At 37.4% G+C, this 10,389-nt stretch overlaps 1 protein-coding gene across 1 annotated transcript in view; it reads right to left on the bottom strand.

The window, feature by feature from the left end:
* PLCB1 (phospholipase C, beta 1 (phosphoinositide-specific)) overlaps nt 1-10,389 on the bottom strand; it is a 765,482-nt gene that overhangs the window by 89,163 nt on the left and 665,930 nt on the right. The gene's annotated exons all lie outside the window — the stretch shown is intronic.

Raw genomic sequence — 10,389 nt, 5'->3', positions numbered from 1 at the left:
AAGTGGAGTTAGACCATATAGGACTTTTAAGCTTTTATTCTGAGCGTGTTGGGAGCCACTGAAGGGTTTTCAACCGAGGAGCGACCTGATTTAACTTTTGTTCTAAAAGGATGCCTCTGGGTGACATGTTGAGAATAGATTTTGAGTGCACACATGTGGCAGCAGGGAGAGCAGTTTGAAGGCTACTTAGAAATCCAGGGGAGAGACGGTGGAGGCTTGGACTAAGGTGATTGCACTGCAGTTGGTACTCAACAATTATAAAGATGTCTTGTCTGGTTTACAATATTTTTTTCAAGTCCTAAGGTTTTTTGGCTCCACCTAAAACACAGACCCAGTAAGAAATTTAAGAATTGTAATAGCTCATTGTGTATTTTGTAAAACCTAAGAGTGACTTTTTTCTTTTCTGGATAATACCTAAGGTGCAAAGAAAAAGGAAACAAATCTTTCTCAGCCAAAGATAGAAGACAATGTATCTTCGATTCTCTCTTATGTACCAAACACACATACATGCTGCTGGCTATTCTCTTTGACACAAATTTTCATATACTAGCATAATCAGCTAGGGCAAAATCCATTTTGATGCCGAAATGGTTAATCTGCTAAGCTTCTCTCCAATCGTATAAAGTGTTTGTGTGTGTGTATAAATGTGTGTTATTGTGTATATGTGTGTGTGTGACTCTTTAAAATCTGAAAATGTTATTCGAGGAAATTCAAACACCTCCTTGACAAATTCAAAGATTAACCTCAACTAATGATTATAATAAACACAGAACACTTGTGTCTGTTGATTTCTGTTGACAGAAAATATGTAAACAGGACTCCAAGTGGTGAATTTGCTGCATGAAAATGGCCTTAGATATAATATAATACAAGGAAAACAGAGAATGTAATCCTGCCCTTGGCAACTGCTTTCCTATTTGGAAGGAAAACTTTCTTCAGTGTTTTCTTCAACCCAGTGTTCCTGCATTTGCCCTCATGCAATAGCCTTTTCCCTCATCTCCAAGTACTTCTTCATCAAGTATTTCAAAGCACTTAGTAGATTTCCTCTTTGGATTTTCTGTAGGTAAATACAGTCATCCCCTTCATATCCATGGGTTCCACATCTGTGGATTCAACCACTTTTGGATCAACACTATTCAGAAGAACCATAAGTGGATGGCTGTGTCTGTATGAACATGTATAGACATTTTTTCTTGACATTATTCCCTAAACAATACAGTATAACACTATATACATAGAACTTACATTGTATTAGGCATTATAAATAACCTAGAAATGACAAAGTACATGGGAGAATATGCATAGACTATATACAAATACTATACAATGTTATATAAAGGACCTGAGAGCATCTGTGGACTGGGGTATCTGAGGGGAGTCCTGGAACCAGCCATCCATAGATACCAAGGGATGACAGTATTTCTCTTGGTTTGAGGTTGGCCATCTTTTCCCTTTAAAATATTGAAGGTCATAGTTAAATCAGGTAATGGTTTCTGGAAATCAATTACACTTTTACATTAGTTGCTTTAAAGTGTTTGGGATGTGTGTGTTTGATAATTTTCACTATCCTAGTTATACCAAAACAGGGCTTTAAAAAAAACAGAGATACATTGAGGATAAAAAAATCTAATGAGCATTAGCAAAATTCATAGGAATCATGCCCAATGACAGGCACACAGAAGTAGAAGTAGAAATAAGCCCAAAAGGTTTTCCATGCATGGTCGTATGGACTTTTCATGTATGGCAGGTGGGCATATGAAAGCCAATGTGATAAAAGTCCACCTCATCCTATTCCTGGTGTTAAAATCATTGTTTGCTGCGAAGACTCTGAACCCCACTAACATGTAGCCCCCTACTCTAGCAGATGGGGAAGATTCTCTTTGCAGCCTCTGCCCTCTATCCAGTACATTTATCTTCGCATGTCCACATTTTCTTATCCCCAAGAAAGAAAAACATGGACAAAGGAGGGGGAAAGAACGTTGATACGGTAAAGAAAAGGAGGAGGAATAAATGGCATCCATGGGAATCTAAGTTTTAATTTTTGTTTAAATCTCAAACTCAGTTGCCTTATGGGGACAATAGACAATAGAAATCTATGAAACAGCCTAGGGAGTACCATGCAGCCCTAAGGGACAGCTTCTTCCTAGCTTTAGAAATTCTTTGCATGTTTCTATTATAATCTTAGGATCTCATTTTTCAAGAGACATGGAGTATTTTTGAAATAAAACATTTTCTGATTTTTACATAACAGCGTGATGCTTTTTATTGTGCCAACTGTCTCAGCCAAACTATATTTCCCAGAGTTCCCTTTCTGTATGTTTCCAGTTATTGTGGGTTCCATGGAGATTCTTCCGAGAATTGGAGGACTGATGAGGGAGGCAGCAGTCATTGTGTAATACGCAGGCATTGTTGCTGATCTGTTGATTTATGTGTCTGGTTGATGGGAAGCAGCGGCTGAGCCTGCAATCACTTCCCCTGCCCGTTGGGTCTTCCTTTAGTTTTCTGACTCCTGGTCCAGGGGTGTGTGTGTGTGTGCGTGTGTGTGTGTGTGTGTGTGTGTGTGTGTTCAACTCCATGACGAAGAGGTTCAGCTTCTGCAGGTTACTCTAGTCACGAAGCCTACTTGCAATTTTCCCTTCCTGCCTGCCTGCCAGGGTCCATCATTAAAAAGGGAGACAACCTTGAGAAGGAGGCAGATAGCCATCCACAAAAATTGTATAAGCCAATTACTGTCACACACACACAATCTTTTACTGGCTCTGTTTTTCTAGTTGAATCCTAACTGATACAGATGTTAACCAATTCAAATATTTCAGAAACACAACGTAGAGACTTTCTATTTCTGATAATGGCTGATTAGGTTATTTGGACCATCCTTTCCACTGAAAAAAGAAGCTGGATTTAATATATATATATATATATATATATTTTTTGATATGGAGTCTCGCTCTGTCACCCAGTCTGGAGTGGCATGATCTCGGCTCACTGCAACCTCCACCTCCCAGGTTCAAGCAATTCTTCTACCTCAGCCTCCAGAGTAGCTGGGATTACAGATGCACACCACCATGCCTGACTAATTTTTGTATTGTTTTTAATAGAGTCAGGGTTTCACCATGTTGGCCAGGCTGGTCTCAAACTCCTGATCTCAAGTGATCCTGCTGTCTTGGCCTACCAAAGTGCCGGGATTACAGATGTGAGCCACCATGGTTGGCCATTAAAACTATCTTTAAAGACCCAAAGAACTACAAGAACTTAATGATCAGGGTCAAACTGAAGGGGGCATTGAACCTAGACAGGTAATAAGCAAGGACGCTGCTTTCACCCTGATAGGCTTTTGCTCATGATGGAAATTTTGAGTTCACCCTTTGACAGCCTTGAAGGCTGAGGAGCCTACACTCAAGAGCTGAGGCTTTCCCAGGGTGAGGAATGTCACAGGAAAGCTTTCCTGCAACAAGCTAAGACATACAGATTATAGATTTGAAAATAAACCAAATAGAACATCGGAAATAAAATACACAACCTGAAATTAAACACTCAAGAGGATGTATAGAATAGCAGCTTAAACAAAAAATTGATGCATTACAAAAAGGGTCAGAAAAAAAATTGCCCACAGAGCAGTACAGAAAGCTAAAGGATAGAAAACACTAAAAACAATTCATTGACAGGGGAGATGGAGTATAAAGGTTCATTTTATTTTATATGCAAATATATATATATATATATATGGAATCTTAGAAGGAAAGAAAAAAATGACAGAAGCCATATTTGCTTTCATGATAGTTTAGAGTTTTTGCAGAACTGAGGACAGGGATCCATCTAGCCACCTCAAACACATATTTAGATACATTATAGAAAAACTGCCCAAAATATAAGAAAAAAAATCCTAAATGCTATTGGTGGGGAGGAATACAAATTATCATCAAAAGAACTGTATTAAGACTAACAATTAACTTCTCAACAACAGCAGTAGATGCTAGAGGGCAGTGGAATTTTATCTTCAGTGTGCTAAAGGAAAATAACCACCAACACAAAATTTTATATCCAGTGAACATATCATTCCAGAATGGAGGAAATGTGGATTCTCATCTATTAATACATTAAACAAATAAAGACATTTTTGCACAAAAACAAAAATAAAAACTCCAAAGAGTTTCCCACCAGTAGACCGCATGAAAGGAACTTCTAGAGGAAGTACAAGATGATGATCCCAAATGGGCAGAGATACAAGAAAAAACGTTTCACAAAGAATATGTGAATATGTAGACATATCTAAATGAACCATGGTGATAACATAGAATAATAATGCCTTATGTGTTTAAAAGTCTATTGGATTAAATTTCAAAAAAGAAATGGACGAAGCCAGTGAGATTAAAATTGTTCCAATGCCCTGGCATTGCCCAGAAGGAGAGTAAACATGTCTAAGTGTTATATTCAAGAAAATAAGGCATAACTATGTTTGTTTCCTAAAAAGGCAATTCTTTATATTGACAAAAATGAAAAAGAATTTTCTTCTACAGAACAAACAAAAACAAACCACTGTGTGGTTAATTGAGACTTGACAACGAGCAGAAACATTGTCTATATAGGCAGTGTTCCCGCTATAGGCAGCCAGTTCCCACTCTGCGGTTTGGCTTCTGGGAGAAGATCCAATAGGTGCTGGCAAGGAAGAATCCATTTCCCCGTTAAGCCGCAAAAGATTAGAGGAGACACAAATACATTACTTTTAAAAATGTTTTATTTTAAATCCCTAAGTTTGCCTTTTCTCTCCCGAACACAAGAGATATCAGCCACATTTAAGGTTCTGTCTCAGAGCCCAGCGGTAGGTCTAACAAGACTAACTTCAAGCAGAGTGATGAGTCACTCACCCTGTTACAAAGATGTCAGAGGAGAAATAAGGAAAATCAGTCTATATTCCCTTGTTGGAGGAAAAAAAACCAAAAAGAGCCAGTAGCTACATGATGAAATATTCTCTGGGAATAAATTAAAATGCCCTAAAGCTTCCCGGAATTCTCTCTTGATGATGAACTAAATTAAAACAGAAAACCTGTGTTCTAAGAAGCATCAAAGACAAATTAAGCATCAGAGAAAAAGTAAATTACACATTTATTGACTGTTTTATGAGGTTATGGAGACAGTTCATTAAAAATTCCCCTCAAAAGATGATTCTTCTTATAAAGAGTCAGGAGCTGCAAAGTGATCAATAAGCACTGGCATATTCACAACAGACTCAGGGCAACTTGTGATCAACCGTGTTTTCTTTTTCCTTTCTTTTTTTTTTTTTTTTTTGAGACCGGGTGGTCCCACTCAGTTGCCCGGGCTGGAATGCAGTGGCGCGATCTCGGCTTACTACAACCTCCACCTCCCGGGTTCAAGTGATTCTCCTGCCTCTCCCTCCCAAGTAGCCGGGACTACAGGCGCCCACCACCATGCTTGGCTAATTTTTGTATTTTGGTAGAGACTGAGTTTCCCATGTTGGCCAGGCTGGTCTTGAACTCTTGACCTCACGTGATCCGCCCACCTCAGCCTCCCAGAGTGTTGAGATTTCAGGCATGAGGCACCACGCCCGGCCAACTGTGCTTTCATATGTTAAAATGAATATCTTTGAAGTGTTCAGGAAAAAGGTAGAAGGTCATTTTTATAATGGATCAATTCAGGGTTGAGCAGGACCACAAAAGGTATGGATTCTCTCTGCACTGGCAGTTGGGTTCTTGAGTTGTTCCTAACATTGCTTGTACACATAAACACTTTCCTATTGACTTTGGCAAACCCAGGTATGGAAATCCCAAGGAAACCAATTATTGCCCCGAGTCAGAAGACTGGCCAGTGTTTACTGCATCCATCTTGAAAATTCTACCACTATGGATTTCAAAAAAAGGCACACCTCAAACAAAACTGAAACCCACATACACTCAGGGACTGAATCAAATATCTCATTGCTAGAAAACATGCAGTTGAATGTTTCTCCAGATTTCAGAACTGTCCTGGAAAGGAGCTAAGTATTCCCTTCTAAGAGTATCTATTGTTGTTTATAACATAATAAGTTTCCATGGGACTTATGTACAGCAATGTACATCATTTTATGTCAAATCGAGGCCAAAATATTTTATTGTACAAATTGCGTGGAGGGACCACCTATTTCCATTTTCCCCAATGCCCTCAAAATTACCTACAAAAGGAATAAACTAATTGAATCTCTTTTTTCATAGGGGAAAAATGAACTTTCCATATGAAAAGAGCTTGGTGCATGTCACACAGTGGAACAATCTAAAATAAACTTTTCACATGTGACTGGCCACATTTGGTCCCCCAACAAATAGCGACCAGAAAGCCTGAAGGTCCTGGGTCACGTGCAGAACTGAAACAAATTTTTAGCCTGATTTTGATTGAGGCATATTCTCGTATGACTGCTGTTGCAGGATGGTAAAAATGTTGGGAACTCTAGATGACATGCACATTGTTCAGTAAACCGCTAGCAAAGTCACACTTTGAATGAGGTTTCACATGTAGTTTGCTCTAAATTGAGCCAGAATAACTACTTCTTTGCTACTGAAAAACTGTTAACTTTGAGCCACTGGCTTTTCAAATTTCTTTCGCTGAGAGATTTACAAAATATCTGTTTGTTACTTTCAAAAGAGTTGTTTGTTTACCAAAGGCTTAGAAAATTACACCAATATGATTGGGGTTGATCAAGGTTCAGAATACCTCAAAATAGTAATATCCCAGAGTAAACAGCAATGTAAACAAGAGCTTCCTCCCTGTTAAGAACAAGATTGGGAACACGAAACACATTATTACATTAGTTAGAATAAGTGGATGAAGAGAAAGTAAATTATTATATACAACAACATGGTGAAAGAAATGGAAGAACAGGAAGAAATACGATGTCATGTAGCCTATACAGACTTTTGGTGCCAGCAAAAACTTAGCTATGATCAGTTTCTAGGTAAAAAGCTTCACCCCATCTGTAAATTTTCCTCTGTAACCTACGGCAAAGTTTGGCATGCTTTCTTCTTCATAAGAAAGTTACAATTGCCTTTAATATTATCTGCCGCAATGTCGGCTCACGTTCCTCATCCAAAACCCAGTAATGGAACCGTTCATAAAGTTCTAGAGGTCACGAAATCACTCTGTCTTCTTATCTGACTGAATGGAACTGACTCCGTGGACTTGTTTTAGAGATACTCTTGATCAGTTTCATTTCCTTGGGTTGTTCCTTGCTTTGTTTCTGCTTTTGCTAATTTCCCTCATGTCTATGTGAAGATTCAAAGCCTGTTTCAGTACTAGACGTGGAGAGGGATTATTTCAAAGACAGTGTTACTGTAGTTTTGATCCATGCCCCACAGTTACAGAAGCATCAGTGACTGCTACCCTGGCCTGGCCTCTCCTCACCACCCATTTATTAATATCTACTTTGCTGTCCTGTGCTTTGGTCTTTCTTCACATGCCTCACACTTGATTTTGTTGTTTTACTCTACGTCTATTACTGCTCCTCTTACCAGTGTCATCTCCCTTTTTAACCACCATGCCCCACAATGTTAACAGTCATGACTTATTATTTTATTAATAAAATCACAGCTCTAAGGCACAACGTTTTCAAGCCATGCAGAAAAACCCTCAAGAAATGCTTTAGTTTGACATGGAACCAACAATCTTCAAGGGCAACCTTCAAATCCAGACACAAAAAGATGGTCATAGAGCAGCCTCATGGAAGAAAAGCACAGAGGAATTCATCATGGTACCTATTTACAATAAAAAATGCAGACAATAGAACTACTAAAAATTCATAGAAACATTTCAGATCTCTTTCCAAGGGGCCAAAAAGAAAGAAATTAAAAATTGTTAGAAACGTGACTGTAACATACCCTCTATGTTACATATCTACCCAATTGCTGTTTCCCCTCTATTTCTTTGATGATATAATATCAATTTTGTTCAGGTACCTGATGACCATGGAATTGAGAAACTGAACTCTCTCTAGCCTTGTGAGTGAATCTTAATTACTCTAAGCCAATCATGAAAGTGATACCCTATTGCCCATGATTGGTTTAAGAATGGGAATATGAGGCCATTGTAGCCAATGAGGAAACACCAGCTAGGGAGGATGTAGGAAGGCTTTTCTCAGTCCTAGAAAGGGTTACAAAATGAAGACATTTTCCATTTGCCGCACGGCCTTTGAGTGGTTTTATGTAAGGTTATGATGTGTGGAGCTAGGGCAGCCGTCTCATGACTGAGTTCACGGCCTGCAGCTAGAAGGCGACAACAGTAGAAATTCAAAAAATACCTGGAGATGAAATTGTTAAGCCACTAAATTAATCATTGTTACAACTGTGGTACCTCTGAATTTCCAGTACTGTGGCTTACTAAATCCTATAGCTGTTGAAGCCAGTTTTAATTGGGCTTATTATAAAATTGCAGCTGAATGCACCCTGACTGCTGATAAAATGGCCAAAAGTTATTAGTTCTTTTCATGACCAGTTATATCTAGGGAAGAAGTTGAAGGGTGCGTCCACATTTATTGAGGTTGATTTTAATCATGATGATCTAGAGCAGTAACATGAAAATCTTTATATGGGTTATTGATACTGAGAGTTATATAATTTAAACACATTAATGATTTTACATTCACATTTTATCTGTAAGTAAAATAGTTAACATTGTTGAACTGAAACACACACATGAAAAAAAAAAAAGCAAAATGAAACTCTGAAAAGAATCCTATTCCCTAAGATAAATTTTTTTGAAATACAAAAACTAGCTGAGCCATCAAACACAAGCAAATTCTAATATGTCAATGTACAAAGTAATGACAAATTTAAATCCAGACAGCATAGATTAGAAATGTATGTATCTGAATATATCACCTGGGACTGATTATTGTAAAGGTGTTTCTTAAATTTCAGTCAAACTGGATCTTTTGCTCTAAATAATTTGAGCATTTTAAAAAGATCAATCCTGATTGGAAAGTATAGCAATTTCTGAAATTATGTTAAAATTTATTCCACTTTATTAGTGCATAATCAACCTGAGAGGGTGGCTGAGAAGATCTACATTATATGTTTATAGGAGAAACATAAGAATTAGCACCATATCTAAGTAATTATTAATTCTTGCTTGAGAATCTATATTGTCAACCCTAAAAACTTAGAAATTAAAAATATTAAATAAATGTCTTATATAATAAATATGAAAGCATAAGAGCACAAAGAACTATGAAAATGTATTCAGAATGATCCACAAGAAATCTATAGGAAGTAAATTTGTGAATGAAACAGACAATTAAATAAAACCCTAACGTTTTTTAACTTTGAGGACTCAAGAAATACTTGTGTGGAATGGCAATACTTTTTAGAGTAGATATTTTAAATTGAAAATAGAAGGGCAGGAAAATTGAAAAGCACAATTTCCATAAACAGAAAACTATTCGGTGACGAATCAAAATGGAAGGAATGTTCTAAAACTGAGATTCCATTTGCTAACCTCAAAGTATTTGATCTACAGATATTCAATTCATTCAAAGTTAATATTCATAAGACAATTAATTGTAACCAAACAATGAACATAAGATAATTTTAAAGTAGAGCCCCAATCAACTGTTACTGTGGGAAACAAAAGATTTGCTTTTCTCTGATTTATGAGACTATTTTGCTGTAGAAAAACCGAAGTGATTTTGGTGCAGGGCGTCCTCTGCTGGACAGAGGGTGCCATTACAACATTACATCAGCTATTTAGAACTCAAGTTTACTTAGTAGTAACCAAACTGAAGCTTTGGATAGTTTCTGATTCTCCAGGAGAAAGGGACTATAAAAATACCTTTATCTGAGCCATACCCCTGATTAGTTAAAGCCAAATCTCTGGGGCTGGGTTCTGTACATTTGCAGTTTTTAAAAGCTCACCAGCTGATGATAAATGCTTACCGAATATTGCTATATTTTTACCTTCATTGAGAAAGATACATGAGTTTCATATGCAAGAACTGATCTGATACTGTGTACAAGGTACTTACGTAAACCAGGAAGGTTTTATTCTTACTAAATGGAAATCAAATAAAATAATTGTGCATTTTAATTCAGTTCCGTTTACCTTGGGCTTTTCATCCAGGATCTGCTGACGTATTTCCTTGTGTTTCTCTACGAGTTTTTCTTGCCGTTTACTTTGCGCCTCTTCTAGCTACAAGAAAAGTTACAAGAAACATTATTTTCATCTAAACGTTTGAAAGTGTCCATTTTCAGAAAATACTGAAAGCTTTTCAGATCTATGGCTTGCATTTGATTATTTGATCTCCTGATCAAGAACTACACTTACAAGTATAGTAGACTGTAGTAAGTGTTGAAGCTGGGTGATAGGAACATAGGGTGGGAGGTGGTGATCAATGGACTGTACTGTTCTTAC

Source organism: Mandrillus leucophaeus, unplaced genomic scaffold (assembly GCF_000951045.1).
Source record: "Mandrillus leucophaeus isolate KB7577 unplaced genomic scaffold, Mleu.le_1.0 Scaffold116, whole genome shotgun sequence".
Taxonomy (NCBI): Eukaryota; Metazoa; Chordata; class Mammalia; order Primates; family Cercopithecidae; genus Mandrillus; species Mandrillus leucophaeus.
This window is presented reverse-complemented; position numbering and strand designations above follow the sequence as displayed.